The sequence below is a fragment of the Megachile rotundata genome, chromosome 4, assembly GCF_050947335.1.
Source record: "Megachile rotundata isolate GNS110a chromosome 4, iyMegRotu1, whole genome shotgun sequence".
Taxonomy (NCBI): domain Eukaryota; kingdom Metazoa; phylum Arthropoda; class Insecta; order Hymenoptera; family Megachilidae; genus Megachile; species Megachile rotundata.
This window is the reverse complement of record NC_134986.1, coordinates 7,849,633-7,866,382: the sequence shown is the minus strand read 5'-3', so window position 1 is coordinate 7,866,382 and position 16,750 is coordinate 7,849,633. Positions and strand designations below refer to the sequence as shown.

The 16,750-nt window shown below is 35.6% G+C and overlaps 1 protein-coding gene across 9 annotated transcripts in view; it reads right to left on the bottom strand.

Annotated features, from left to right (window-relative positions):
- The window catches only part of DIP-lambda (Dpr-interacting protein lambda), a 126,163-nt gene that overhangs the window by 63,658 nt on the left and 45,755 nt on the right, over nucleotides 1-16,750 (bottom strand). Inside the window, exon 1 of one of the 9 annotated variants that reach the window (XM_076531445.1) lies at nucleotides 8,854-9,221. The exons of the other annotated variants lie outside the window; for them this stretch is intronic. The gene's annotated coding sequence lies outside the window, so the exon portion shown is untranslated. Of the gene's footprint in view, nucleotides 1-8,853; nucleotides 9,222-16,750 lie in introns of those variants that run through there. 9 annotated transcript variants of the gene reach the window in all.

Genomic DNA, 16,750 nt, shown 5'->3' with positions numbered 1-16,750 from the left:
ATCAAAAGTTACAATATTTAAAAATCAGTAAATCCACAATTTCAAAAGTTACAATATTTGAAAACTACTAAATCCACAATATCAAAAGTTACAATATTTAAAAATCACTAAATCCACAGTTTCAGATTCAACAATATCTAAAAAAGTATAAATTTACAATTTCAGAATTTTCAGTCCACGAAACATTCCAGATAACAGCATCGAACTTTAAAAATTCGAAATGTTCATAATTTTAATAATCGATACGATCGTATCGGGAATCGGTATCACACCGATCTCATCGAGAATTTTGCATCCTTTTTCGATCAGTAAAATCCAGAATCCCCTGCTGTATATTTATCTGTCTATCTATCGTATAGTATAAAATTTCATCGAAGCGTGAACGATGTATTCGAAACCATCGAGTTTTAAAAAATGATCGCGTGATTTTATGTGCTATGAATTTCTCGATGCCGCAACTAAATCTATTTTTACCTTCAACCAATTTCCCGCGTAATCACTGTAGCCCGCGGGGATGGTTCGTTATCGAAGGTGAGTAAACTTTCATTTCAGCTGTACGAGCTTCTCAGCAAATATCCTCTCCTCTCTAGTCATTCTTCCTCGTTTACGTTCGCTCCCTCCTAATTTAATATCGCTAATCGTTTCGTTAAATTGACATAGAAATCGGTTCGATCGCAACTTTAATTAATTACGTGGTTCGATCACGTCGCACTACTAATATTCGCTCAAATTCCATTTTGTAAATCATCTACAAAAATAATTTTCACACTAGGTTACGGATGTTTGACAGTCACTTTTAAATTCGAACTAAAATAATAAACTGGGGATATTTTTACAAAAATTTCTTAATAAGTTTTGTCGTTTAAAATGAGAGATCTATGATCCGCCATTTTGACGAGTTTCGTGAGTCCAGTCTTAAAATAATATTTCGGTCGATTTTGAGGATTGATTGTCTACAGGAATTTTTTATGAAAATAATTTACTGTTTTAAAATAATAGTTTGTCTTATTCAAGAATATATTAAATTGTATAATATTTAGATCAAACTTCCAACCCTTTGGGGGCTGATTATTGGATAGGAATTTTCCATGAAAGTAATTTTCTCCTTTGAAATGATAATTTCTCTTACTCTAAAATATATTAAATTGCAAAATATTGCGTTACATTTTTTACTCTTTCAGGGTTGATTGGCCACAGAAATTTTCCACGAAAATAATTTTCTCTTCTAAAATAATAGATTGTTTTAATTCCACATATTTTATTAAATTGTACAATATTTCGTTTGATTTTTTAACCCTTTATAAAAATGTCATACAAAAATTTTCCAGGAAAATAATTTTCTCCTTTAAAATAACAATTTGTCATACACTAAAATATTGTATAAATTTTGTATAATATTTTGTTCAAGCTCCCAACCCTTTGGGGGTTGATTATAGGTAGTGTTACAGCAGAGAACGTTAATAGATAAAATTAAAAATATGTCAACTAGTTCTTAAAAATATATTAACAATTGTTTCAGTGTGACAATTTTAATTGATACAAATAAATATATAAAAAATAAAATTAAACTACAATCTATCGCTTGAGTGACGCAACGTGTCAAATGAATTTCCGATTATTTTTCGATAGCTTCAGAAATCCCTAAAACAAAAGCTGCTCGATTCAGTATCGGACCGCAAAGTCCCGTAGCAGAAAATTCAATATCTTGCCGGTATTTTTTGTAGCAATTAAAAAACTCAACGACCGCGAACTAATTTGATCTGGTCCCGTTTATTCCACCGATAAAAAATTCCAACGGAACACAGCGCGAATTAAACTTGCGTCTACGGACCAAAACCGAGATCATACTTTTTATTTCCGATATTTGGCCGGATCAAATTCGATTATCCGTGAAAACGTGGACGATCGTTTAACCGGTTCCTCGACGTTAATCTTGATTAAAAGTTGTCGCCGGCCTGACAGCGTGGAGATCTTAAATCTTCGGCGATAGAGAAAAAAAAAAAACTAAAGAAGGGAATAAAGGGAGGAAGAGAAAGTGGTGGAGTCGAGTCGTATAAAATTCGGCACTCCATGAGCCGCAAAATGAAGTCTGGTTAAGGAGAAAGATCCGTGAAGGACGATGGATTGAAGAGGCGGAGGCAAATGAGAGCGGGTCGGACGCGGCGTCGAAGAAAGTTTTAAATTGTGCTAGGAAAGGCGGGCGATTAGTGGATTATAAACATACCGAAAACTTCTGATGGGATTAGCTTCTTTGGAAGAGGGGCCGAGAGTGGTTCGGTTGGGCGGGCTCGTAAAAGCCCGAGAAAATGCTCGATGCTCTTTTCCATTTCCTTGTTTCAGCGAGAACACCGACCCATTCGGATTTCCACTAGACCTATTTCACCATCGATTTCTACCGACACACGTTACGTCGATATCTTAATAAAAACCAATTCACACCGAATACATTACTGAGTTACAGATATTTACGGTTATGCTCGTTTTCACTAGCTCCCCACCCTGCAGAACTCTGTTAACCAGCTTTCGGTAATTTCGACAATATTTTTTAGGGGTTTTGGTTACTTTAATCTCTACTGTGGCTTTCGATATCATCTGTACGACGGTCCACTATAGTGGCTTTCGCACATCACATAGCGCCATAGTGGCTCACTCTACTTATACATATTGAAACGAATTCCGTAGCTTCCCATTCGATACCTTTCCTTCCCTCTGGCCCCTTAACCCCATCCCAACCTCCCCACAATATCAGGATAAATCTAAAAATCTATATCTGTTAGATACTGCAAGATTCTTGTGTGTTCAAGATCTTGGCATATTTAATGCCACGTATTGTTTGAAGAAATTATTTTTGAACGTATACGTTCAATGGGTGTCAGGATAGTACATGATAATTTTATACGGTAATGTATGAATATACGACAAATGTCGTTTGATATAATTACGTTAGGTGGAAGCACGTTAGGTAGGGTCAACCTCTTGGGCACGACGGTCCACTATAGTGGCTTTCGCGAATGTCGTAGATTACATAACGCCACTATAGTGGCTCACTCAACTGGCTCGCTCGCTCACCGTTTCAATTGAACGATCGTTTTCATATGTTTTGATTCGCGCTTCTTTGCCCTCACCACGTTTTATAAGAGTATTAACAAATCCCACAAAAGTACATCACATGTAAATAAAAGGTAACGACAAGTTTAGGCATCGTGGGAGCACCTCTTTGCACTAATACACGATATTGTAACATTTGGAAATTATATATTTTGTGGATTTTCGAAAAAAGTAAATTATCAAAGTTAAAGTATATCATATCTTTGGGAAAAAATTTAATCATCAAGAACTTCATTTCAATTATTCGTTAAGAGAACAGTATTTTCACACGTGTAGTGCTGTTTACGTAATTCGAACTCTGCCGTACAGAAAAGCAGCGCCACGTAAAGTTCAGCCGTAAAGAGGTTAAAGTGTTGCCTGCGTATGTTCATTTTCTATATCTAATGAAATTGTGAACAATTGTATGTCTTTAAATTTACGAGAATATCTTCGAGTAAAATAACAGGAACATTTACTTCAGTAGTTGTGTGAAATAAAATTTATTCTGGGACATCTTGTATGTACTCGTAAAAAGTGTATAATTCTAAAAAATTGTAAAATTGTTTTAAAAAATATATATCTATGTTAAAACGATTAGTACTAGAAGGTACTATTTTTAATAAGAATTATAATAATTATAAGAATATTTTTCTGCTCAAAATGTTATGTCGCTTTGATATTTGTATGGAAACTTTTCAGACACACATATTTAATATTGTACTAAAACATTACATAGAACACAGTAATTCATTTAATAACAAGTACAGAATAATTCAGTGAAATTAAATGTGTTAAAGATCATGTTATGTATTTCAAAATGTGCACTGTCAAAATTAATAACAGACTTTCCGTTGGTAATTATATTTCAGATAAATTGCTCGCAAGATTACTCTCCTCGGAAGAAAATGTTTTTAGCTATATTTTCGGTTTCCAAACGGGTTCGTTCAGTAGGTAGTCTAGTCGTAGATCGTAAAAATTAACCGAGGACGCGATGAAAATATATTTGGTCGCAGCTGTACGGTGGTAGAGCAATCCAAAAGTTGCGGGCGATAAATTTCGATGCGACATGGAGTACGTTTTCCTTCTTCCAACATTTGAGCTGCGATAACTACCGTAGGAAACGTAAAACTGCTACGAATAATACGTAGAAAAAATGTTTCTCTTATAATTAACGGAGCGTAATTCAGACGTAAACCGCTGAAGCTTGCAATTCCTTGGCTCGCGAATGGACGGAAGGACCAAATAAAATAGCAGCTTAAAAGTTATTGCGTGTGTACAGAAGCTTTGATGGATTCTTAACTGATGCTGCGATTGACTTTATTTTCCGATCTTGCTGAAGTATCATGTCAATCGTTTGATGCAGAAATATTCTATATTCATTTTTAATATTTTTTGGAAAAATCAGTTTAATCAGTTAGTTATAGTTCATTATTTTATATGGTATTATACAGCACTTATTATTTATATGCTGTTGTATATTATATTTATTATGTACCATTGTCTTATACATAGCATTTGTTATTTTACATGGTATTTCAATTTTGTTTTCGTTAACTTATATGGTCTTGTATATTATGCTTACTATTCGTTAAATACAACGACGTTCAATTAAGTCAATCTATAAGCATGACTATAATTTATATTTTGAGAAATGTAAAACAGCAATCATAGTAATCAGAACTTTCGCATTCATCCAAGTTATGAAGCACAGAAATATCCGAATAGTTTATCTTGAACTTAGTTCGCGGTGCAATTAGATTATTACATATTTAATGTCCAATTTCGTAAACAGAAAGTCAAACACGAATTTTCGACCAAATACTGCATGTTTCAAAATGGCAGTTAGGGCATATCACTTTGTAGTTGAAAGTTCGTCGAAAATAGCTGCATAAACCCTTCATTAATACTCGTGAAATGGCTGGTTGCCAGTTACAGTAAACAGTGACTGATTCCGAAGCATACAAAGTCTGACACGAATTGATGCATAAAAGTGTTCGAAAACAGCACTTGCGTGACATCAATTTCAACGTGAATAAATTTAAAAAAGTATCCGTAATCTGTTCATTAATATTTTTCATGAAAATTTATTAGATCGTCCAACCACTTTATTATCACACGGTTTAAGAGATGGCGAACTGCCATTTTGTAGAAAATTCCAAAAATTGAATTAGGACTATTTTCAGCATTTTTCAAGATTTCCGTAAAATTAAAAAGCTTGCTAATGATATAATTTATTATCTGCCATGAGACAGTAATAACATTATTAACACACGTTAATATCTTGTATTTCCACCCTTTGCTTTGGTCACAGCTTCCGGCATGCTCTGTATACACATGCTTTATATCTTCATTATTTTCCCAAATATCTGTAATTCATTTCAACTCAGATAATGTGGTTGGAGAGTTGTAAACTAGTCTTTTGATTAGGCAGACATTTTCTATGGCATTCAAATTTCACCTGACGCGCCATCGATACTCGAGCCTAACGTAAACGCTCGCACGACCCTCAATCGCTCTTCGCCCACATAATTTATTATCACGATAACAAATTGCTATGTATATGTTATCAACGTATTTAGTAATAATTTTGTATGATCTAAGACAATTTTCCATATGTGACATAATGTTATAGCCATAAAAGTGAAATTTTTTGTGGTCCTTCGATGGCCAGAGACTATACACCGACATATTTTTTCAGAAGTTTAATAATCTGCTTGTAATAAATTTAACACTGGTTGATTTTTGTAAATTCAACGCTGGTATACTTTTGATGAATCCAATCCTAGTCTATTTTTGATACATTCAATGGTAGTCTACTTCTAATAAATTCAACCTTAGACTATTTTTGATTAAATTCAATGGTAATCTAATTTGATAAATTCAACACTAATTTGGCTTCGATACATTTAACAGCAGTCGACTTTTCATACATTCAGCATTAGTTTGCTTTCCACAAATTTAACCTTAGTTCTTAAACCTTTTGATAAATTCAACATTAGTAAACTTTTGATGAATTCAACTTTAGTCTAGTTTTGATACATTCAATGGTAGTCTATTTCTGACAAATTCAATCCTAGTCTAGTTTTGATACACTCAATGGTAGTCTACTTCTGATAAGTTCAACCCTTTCTCGTTTATTTTGCCAGTTTTTATAAATACATAAAAGTATCGAAGGTCATAAAATAAAAAAATAAATGTCTTTCTGAGCTCTCCAGTAAGTGTCCGAAAATGGTGGATCGAACGTCACACGTGGAAAATATTTATTCCATCAAGGTATTCGATTAATTCGTTTTTCTTTTATCGGCGTCCAGTTAATCGCTCGTAACGACATCTCGAAAAAAAGGAGAGAAAAAGGTATCTAATTCAATACCTTAATCCACCGAATTACTTCCTAGAAGGCATTACGGCCCAAATTCCCGGAAATAATCCTTATTTCCGTCCATGTGCAAGAGAGGGTATTACATGCCCTACCTACATTTATAGCAGTAGATGAACATTCGAGTTTTCTCTTGCTTCCTACAGATAATCGTTATCCGGTTCGCGCGTACGCTCGCGTCCAGCTTTCTCGTTTCGTTGCTTGCTGCAACGAAATTTGCATTTACCCAACTCATTTTGACCGAGAATGCTTTGTTCTTTTCGTTACGCGTTTACGTTTCAACACTACTCGTCGCGAATTATCGACTTCGTACAACTTTCAATGTTACGGGATAAAAATCGCTATTACTACGGTAATTTCGCTTTTAATCGTGCAGAACCAGTTGTTTTCCAGTTGGAAATGAAATTCGAACTAAATTAAATTTAATTGGTGGTACTATTCAAGCTGAATGCCTTAAATTAAAATTACTATTTTATTCTGTCGAATAATCGTAGTAATCATAAATAGTTTATTAAAAAAATAGAATTTATAGAATATACATTAACATAAATCCGTATAAACTGTATTTAACTTTTTGAGGTTAGGTGGATTAAAAACTGCTCCACTTTGCTTAGCTTTTTAGTATGCTGGGATGTATTTTAACCTACCTCGAAAAGTTGAAGTTACTCATAGTTATGCAATTGAATAAAACTAGTTAGTTGGTTTAGTTTATTTACAGTTTAATTCCATCCAACTTTAAACTCGTGTACCTCAAATTCGGGAGAACGTTATCGTGTAATCTTGATGTAATAATATTCATTATACAAATATTCTCCCTTTTTTTAAATACAATTTTAAAGACTTTCTTGTGCTCATTTAACAAATTATCTTATATGAAATAAATATATTTTAGGTTAGACGTTAACGTTTTTAGGTTAATGTTTATGACGTTAGGTTAGATTATGTTCAAGTACTCATTCTTTATGTAGTTCATAACCTATCTCATGTAGTAAAAAAATGTTAGGTTAAAAAAACATATCGGTAACCAGGTTATAAAATGATAGGTATGCTCAAGTATTTATTCTGTACGTAGTTCATAACTTGACCAAGTGTCTGTATTAGCTATGAAAAAAATATGAAAGTAAATAATAACAAAGACCCAGTACTCTTTGCACAGTTCATAACTTCACATCAAACATATCTCCGTGGCCTTAACATGAAATTAAAAATGAAGTTGAAGAAAAAACAACTAAACGTAACATCGAAAAATCATTTATCATTTATGACTCACAAACTCAAGCATTCAAGTAGAGCCAATATCTTGCAAAAATTTATCGTATCAACAAATTATAAACATTTCAATACTAGTAATAGATCAAATATTAAAATTCTCTGAAGACTTAACCTAACCAAACTCGTTCTATATCATTATCTATAACAACTGTCAATGTATAAATTAAAAATATAATATAACATAAATGTCTAATGTATAAAATATACTTCTGTCTCCTAGAAGCAATGCAATCGCAAGGTTTAGCAAAGATACTGTCACTGTTTCTTTGCATTTTGCCGATAAGCCACCTTGAGAATAAAAAAGAAATGCCGTTTTATCCAAGATTCATAGGATGGTTGAAACTTTTGAGCGATAGCGTATATCGAGTGATTAACGAGCGTGCCGATAGATGCGCGGTAAACCAACCTCGCGCACCCTTCTCTGATCGTCCACGGTCGACGGATAATTTATTAAGATTCAAAAGGCGGCAACCGAAACGTTATGGGCTTCCTGCCAGGCCACTGTTGCTCCGGATTCTACGGTAATCCAAGTTCACCGACGGATTCCCAGATAATTACATTCGACGTTCCGTTGGCGCGAGAAAAGTTTTTCTAGCAACGTTGGCGCGCGACGGTCACCCCGTCGTTAAAACTACCAATTTATTTTTACGTACCGGCGTTTCGTCGAAAACCTATTGTTTATCGACGCTGCTAGACAGCCGCCATTTTGATGAAACTTTAGACAACACTTGATAAACTTCAGATGACTTTGTCACTTTAGTCTATTTGTTAGAAATAACGTTTTCAACAAGAAAAGTACAAGAAGTATTTAGTGAACATAACGCTTGAATCTTTAATTTTTAATCCTGTCAAAAATACTGAAGGTGGATATACAATATCCTACCATGGTCCAGTAATTAGAGTATCGTTCACATCATCTGTCAATGTATATAAAATAATATATACAACGCAGAGAAATATTTATTTGACATAACCCTTAAATATTTAATCCTCAACCTCTTGCACTATGATTTATTTGTTAGATGCGTCAGAACTAATCACTACAATATTAAAACAGGCAAAGAAAGTTGAAATATGTCAATACGGTATTACGCAAATAGACTATGCAAATAACCTACCTTGAACTCCAAACGCGTATTAAAAATTCGAGTAATCACAAAGTACAAGTAGGTCACGAGTCCAAGAGACTCAAAATAGTCCCAAGAGTAAATCCTCTCGAAAACACTAAAACTTGTATAATTACTATATTGTAATGAGAGAAGTCTTTGATGCGTCGCACGAAACGGGAGGTTTAATCCTTGCAAGGTGCGAACGAAAAGCGTCAAAATGGTGGTCGAGTTCTCCACTTTGGTCGGATTAGATACGCAAGGATTGGATGCGGTTGAACCCGTTTCGAATGCGCGAAACGCGGGACAAAACTGGCTTCGAGAGATTCTCGATCCGTCATTTGCCTCTCCGTTCGAGTAGTTTCAAGACACTTTTCGGCTTAATAGTCGGGTCGGTCGTTCAAGGGCACTCGAGTGTCGGAGTAGGTAGTTCCCCCGCTAATACGGCTTCGTGCTCGACGACTGGAAACAATAGATTTCGTTTCGAGGACCGCTCTCGTGTCACGAGAGAAAAAGAACGCAAACTGCAAAGGGACACCCTGCTGCATTTTTTCCCTGCATCTGCTTCTTTGCGTCTTTCCGAACGCCGCGTTGTCCCCACATCGAGTGCTTCGTCGCAAATTGAGCGATCCCGAGAGTTAATTTGCTCTTTATTCCTTTGCGTTTGCAGTTTCAACGATCGCTAAAAGATAAATTGTCCTTCCTTTTCTCTTTTGTACTGATGAAGGAGTTATAACCTCGTTGTTAACACTTTATAACATATGCATGTCTAACGAAAAATATTTTAAATGGTCAAACAGCTCCACATGTTTTCAACCCTCCTCGTACTATTTATTTATCAGATGCGTCAGTCAAGACTAACTAATCAGGGCTATAACATTAATCCGAACAAATAAAATTAAAATGTTGTGCGTATTTTATATTCAGGGATTCTTGATAATGCAACTTACTGCACCTAAATTCCAAGTTGAAGAGTATTTAAAATTTAAGTAAGGTTTGCCACAATTGAGTAGTAAGTGCGTCACGAGTCAGATTCGTCAAAGCACGAGGGGTTAACTATTATATATATTACAAATAAAAATACAAAAGCGTGGCAATATCTTCAAAACAGTATCGATAATGTAATATTTATAATACGCATAAAAATACAAAAGTGTGTCAATACTTTCGCAGTTAGCGTTAAAGTTATTGCCTTCTGTACAACCAACGTTATCCAGGCTCCATTTAACCCAGAAACGGTACAGAAACTTGCGTATAACTTTCATCCCCAAAGTTGCTTTAAACGTTGTAACTTTCTAACTAAATATCGACATTTTGGAATAGAATAACGGCGCGGGGAAGAAAGAGCTCGGATTCATCTATAATTGATAGCGTGCTCGAATGTTTTGAACATATACACACGCGTATCTCGGTTCGTCGCCACCGATAATCGGCTGTGCCACAGTCAACCAGGGGAATTTCGGGAACGAGCATACGGTTCTGGCTCGAATATTATCGGCGTATCGATTTCAAGCGCGTCCCTATCCCTCTTCCCTTTTCCATCGTTGCAATCGTTCCGTTAACTGCACTCAAAACGATCTTCTCAAACTTTTGAAAACGCACGCTCGGGAACGTGCGCGGTTCGTAAGATTGCACGTGACGGGAATGCACGATTAATTTTGGTCACAGTTTGCACTCGGATCACGTTGCCGTTTGTGCTTATTTTTGAACTTCGTCATGTTATTATCGGGGGTCAATTAAATTTAATCTGGGCATTAAATTTGTTGCGTTGGTCTGGGAGGGGGAGGGTTCTGAAGCGAATGGAGATTAAAGGTGAGAGGAGATGGAGGTTTCTATCTTTGGAAATGGGAATTTGGGGATTTGAGGATTTGGTGATTTGGAAGATTATGCTTTGGAAATTGGGAAGTTTGGGGATTTTGAGATTTGGGAGATTTAATTTTAGAAATTGGGACATTTGGAGATTTGGAGACCTGCGAATTTGGGAATTTGGGAATATGGAAATATGGAAATATGGAAATATGGGAATTTGGGGATGTGGAAATATGGGAATTTGGGGATTTGGAAATTTGGGAATTTGGGAATTTGGAAATTTGGGAATTTGGGAATTTGGAAATTTGGAAATTTAGAACTTTGGGACTTTGGGAATATGGGAATATGGGAATTTGGAAATTTAGAACTTTGGGACTTTGGGAATATGGGAATATGGGAATATGGGAATTTGGAAATTTAGAACTTTGGGACTTTGGGAATATGGAAATTTGGAAATTTAGAACTTTGGGACTTTGGGAATATGGGAATATGGAAATTTGGAAATTTCGAACTTTGGGACTTTGGGAATATGGGAATATGGGAATTTGGAAATTTAGAACTTTGGGACTTTGGGAATATGGGAATATGGGAATATGGGAATTTGGAAATTTAGAACTTTGGGACTTTGGGAATATGGAAATTTGGAAATTTAGAACTTTGGGACTTTGGGAATATGGGAATATGGGAATTTGGAAATTTGGAGATTTAAAGATTTGGAAATTCTTGTATTTGGAAATTTAGGAAATTGGCATTTTGATAATTTCCTAACTTAGTGATTAAGAAATTTACAAATTTGAGAACTTGGAAATTTTGTCATATGGTAAATAGAGATTGGAGGTGCAAGCAATTTTCACGTACCACGAAGTTTCATAGAATTTAGCTTGCAAGTAGCTAGACCACATTTTTGTATAAAATAACATTTTCACAATTATCTCGTACTCTATAAATTTTACGACAAAAGCAGTTATTATAATATTTATAGCTTAGGAAATTCTCTACAAAAAAGATCCTCTGAGTCTTTTCATAGAAACAGCCATTTGCATGTGTAATAAAGTACTTTTATACTCGTACTTTAATTCTTTCGCAGGTAGACCACAACTGCATGAAATAACATTTTCGTGATTATCTCGTTCTCTATACATTCTATGACGAAAATAGTCAATACAAAATTTGTAGCTAAGGAAATTCTCTACAAAAAAGGTCCTTTGTATCTTTTCATAGAAACAACTATTTTCATGTATAACGAGGTATTTCATACAACTTGCTTACAATTTCATATAGCTTGCAAATTATTTTCAAACTTGACGAAATTTAGAAATTTAAAATTGAAATTTAATCTTTTAAAAATGAATGAATTTGGATATTAAAAGTTCAGAAAAATGACTAGATTTATGACCGTAAAAGTTTGAAAAGCGTTGAAAAATTGTCAAGGAGAAAATAACGTAATATATCGTAGGTTGTTTAGAAGTAAGTAGTTGTGACACCGAATATATTTCTCGAGTCACCGCTTCAGTCATAGTTCAGAAAACACTGAAAACGGAATATGTATAATTTTTTCTAGGTTATCTCATTGCTCCCGCACCGAGGGAAGTTTCTCTTAAAAAGTAGAGGGCGTTAAAACAAGGTCTCGCCCGGCATATGATATTTACTATTAAGCCGGCTGCGGCGTTACGCGAATGAATTATTCACGAGCACGATCAAACGTGTGTTTGAGAAAAAAAGACATAATTCAGGACCACGGGGTCCAACGTCGTGTGATTTGACGTGGAATGGCCCGTATACGGGTAGACGTGCGCGTACGTAAGCGTACGTTGTATCCTGAAAGCATTTTCAGCCACTAAAAGCATCCAGGATAAACTTGGTTCTTTCGCATCTACGGAAAATCTTGCTGGTTCGCTGTGTCGTCATTGGCCAATGTAATTTTCCTTACAGGAATCGAATAACGCGAGTCAAACATATTAAATTCGTGTGTACTGCTGAATTTTTGAAGTATGGAGCTGACTTTGCTTTTCTGCTTCTTAATAAGTTATTTGTACTGCTGTCAGGAGGTAGCACGTGAAGAGGCTGACATAGCCTCTAGTTATACATTTTCCATGTGCCTTTTAAATTGTGGATGCGCAAAAAATTGTTCACATTTTGAGAGAAACCATCGAACAATTTTTCGACATCTTAACTGTTGAAGTTCCTGGAAAAGTACGTTTTCACTGATGAAAACAAGTGATAAGAGCCAAGTCTGGTGAGTATGGTGGGGCAGGAGTACCAACGTGCAGAAGTTGTGACTTTGACCGTTTTCACTGTGTGTGATGTGTCGTGTTGCAGAATCACTTTTTCATGTCTTCTAGCCCAATCTGGATGTTTTTCGACGAATGCATGGAAACTGATTATTTGATGGTAGCGGTCGGTGTTTACTGTTCTCACGTGGTTTCAGGAGCTCATGACACATGAAACCCTTTTGATCCCACCAAATGCGTAGCATTGTCTTCCTTCCAAAGTAATTCAGACTTGCGGTCGATGTTGATGGTTGGTCAACCCATGACTTTTTGCGGTTTGGGTTCCCAAACTAGAACCTAAATGCGTATTACGTTAAGATAGCCATCGTAAGTTTCCACAAGACTTACACTCGTTTTCTTTTGATCGAACACGAAAAAAACGTGCCGCAACTGCTTTTTGGTTTGAAACTAGACCACAAAATATGCTAACTCGAAATCGTCTGAACAGACGACTTTTTGAAAGGTATTAGCAAGAAAATAACATAAGATTAGACTGTGAATACGCCTTGCGTCTAATTTAATCCAGCGCAGAAATTAAGAATTATTAATCGGTACAACTGGTACAAACTTTAAATTTTCTAACACCATCGTTCACACATTAATCGAACACCTTTGGCGCCAAATTGTTCAATTGTTTTTGAACGAGGCTTTTGAACTTTCTTGCAAGCTAATTCTTATAAGACATTTAACAACGCAGCAATTTAGGATGAAATGTATCCAAGTCGCGTTAACTGATCGCGCTCAGTTACCGCGAACGGTGCTTGTTTTCGAGCAGCAGCGTTGAAAATAGAGAAACATCAGCGATTGTGATCGATGTAGTCGCAGCTCAGGATTCCGTATCTGTTTCCTACGTCTGTTATACGGTTCTGAGCTGCAGCTATATTAATCGAAACTGTTGCACGATGTTTCGGATCCTCGGAATCGATTTCAAGATAAAATGTTTGTTTAAACATTCAAGCAAATTCTAAATTAGCAGGAGGAGTTATAAAAATGATGTCTACTGATTATGAAAATGATCAACAAAATGAAAAATGAAGGATAAATTTATACGCGAGCGGAAAGCGTAAAATGAACGGATCTCCCGAGGAAACGTCACGAAGGAAAATAAATAATTGTGAACGAGACGCAGGAAAATAATTTCAACGTGGGAATGTAATTTTCTCGTTGAACGGAACGGAAATATACGTACAAAGCATCGGGGATAATTTTTTTCGCGAAATTACGGTTGCGCCGATTATCTAGAAGCTAGGAAAGTACGCGCGGTAGGTTGCGGAAAAAGTCGAAGAAGGAACGTACATATAAAACAGAGCGTCCTGAAAGCATTTTGCCCGTTAAAAGCATCGAAGAGAAAATTCGTTCCATTTTCTATGGAAAAGGCGCGGCGTGGCGCCGTGAAGCGTGCTCAATCGTATCCATCAGGTATAATCGTTCCTGAAAAAAGACGATTAGCACGCGACTTAACTCGATGGAAATTGGAAGAAACTGTTTCCCTTTGTTTAAAATTCTGCCGGTTGACGCGAAAACTGATGGGATTAAACTGATTGATTTTTAACGATCATCGCCGAAACAATTATTTACGTTTTCTTATATAGCGTATCCGTTACGGAGTCTTTTTCTATCGATAAACACGTTACGGATTGCAACCAATCATTTGCTTCGAGCTTTTCTGCTATTAGGACTCTCTATTCAATTTTTGTTACTGAGATACTTATGCATTTATGACATATCAAACTTTGCAAAATAAATTACAGACTGTGTATGTAGAGTATTATAGAGTACTTCATTTATTTATGTCCTTCAGACGTCGATATTTTATAAATAAATGCTATTTAATCATAATGCAAATTATAATTATAGGATGGATTCTTATATGCCTATAAACCTATATTCCAGATTCCTATATGCCTACATCCTTATATGTCACATTCCTATATGCCTATATTCATATATCCCAGATCCCTATATGCCTATATCCCCACATTCTTATTTTTTTATATTTCTATACCCCGATGTCCCTATATCTCTACGTCTCTAAATCCTTACCTCTCCAAAATTCCATAGTTCCCAAATTCTTGTATATCAAAAACCTTAACTCCCAAATTCCTATATACCCCATTTTCCTAGAATCTCAAACCTCTATACCTATCTACTACTTGTCCAGGGGTCGGCAACCTGCGGCTCTTTGGATGTGAAGCTGCGGCTCTTTAATTCTATGCGCAAATATTATTTATTATATAAAAAAAAAACATTTAAAAATCGTTCTGAATTGTCACTGTCGTCAGTCCGTCAGAAGCTCTTGAATGACGCCGTCGTCGGATGTATTTCTTATGAATAAATAGATTAGTTTTTTTAATCAAAAAACTTTATTTATGCGAGTACTATTTATTGTTGGCAAGAAAAGATTTTGAGGGTCTTTAAAAACTTTGAAATTTTGTAAATTGTAATTTTTGACTCTTCCGACTCAAAAGGTTGCCGACCCCAGCCCTAGTCTCCTCCGAATCCCAGTTTCTTTTCAGTCCCATGCACCCGAGCGTAGACAACCGCCCAAGTCACCTAAACATAATAGTAATGCCAAAAACAAAAAATAGCAGGAAGTTTTGATTCAGTTTATCATTCGATGATGAATGAAGTCGGTGTTATCGAAATCGCGATTGTTTCTTGACAGCGCTATGATTGACACGTAGTACGAATGCCGATAACTATGATCGCGACTGTAACGACAAAGAACCACGATCGCATTGTTACATCATGGTGTGCTATGTCGAACGCGAACAATATGTTACGTTGCAACGTTGATTACCGACCCCGCGTTAGAAAATAACGACTACCTGTTCCAGTGCGTGACTATTTGCCATACACGTTGCGTGCGTACCAACGACTCGTTAGAACGTACAAATTTTTTCGTTCTTTCGGAAAAATTTACCGTCCACGCGTTAGCGGTTTTCAAATACTGATGGTACACTAGAAAACGCGCAGAAATATAATATATAAAGCTGTGTTCGCGGAACAAATTGTTCGGAGAAGCTCTGTAATTTTGTGGTGTGTCTGGTCAGTTAACGAGAGAGGTTGTTTTAAGAAATCGGACTGACGTACTTTAGGGAATGTATAGAAATAAAATAGTTAATGTAACGTTTGTGGAGTAAATTGTTCGAAGGTCTCAATAGTAGAACGTGTTGGCCAGTTAACGAGAGAGGTAGTGGTCCTAGAAACTTGACAATGATTAATACATTTCACAGATCATACAAAAATATGATATATAAAATAATGTCTGCGAAACAAGTTTTTTACAGAAGCACAGTAATTTTGCGATAGCAACATGTCTGGTCTACTAACAAGAGAGGTAGTTGTTTTGAGAAATCAGAGTGGACTGACGCACTTTAGAGAGTGCATAAAAATAAAATAGTTAATGTAACGTTTGTGGAGTAAATTGTTCGAAGGTCTCAATAGTAGAATGTGTTGGGTCAGTTAACGAGAGAGGTAATTGTTCTAGAAACTTGACAATGATTAATACATTTCAAAGATCGTACAAAAATATGATACATAAAATAATGTCTGCGAAACAAGTTTTTTACAGAAGCACAGTAATTTTGCGATAGCAATATGTCTGGTCTACTAACAAGAGAGGTAGTTGTTTTGAGAAATCAGAGTGGACTGACGCACTTTAGAGAGTGCATAAAAATAAAATAGTTAATGTAACGTTTGTGGAGTAAATTGTTCGAAGGTCTCAATAGTAGAATGTGTTGGGTCAGTTAACGAGAGAGGTGGTTGTTCTAGAAACTTGACAATGATTAATACATTTCACAGATCATACAAAAATATGATATATAAAA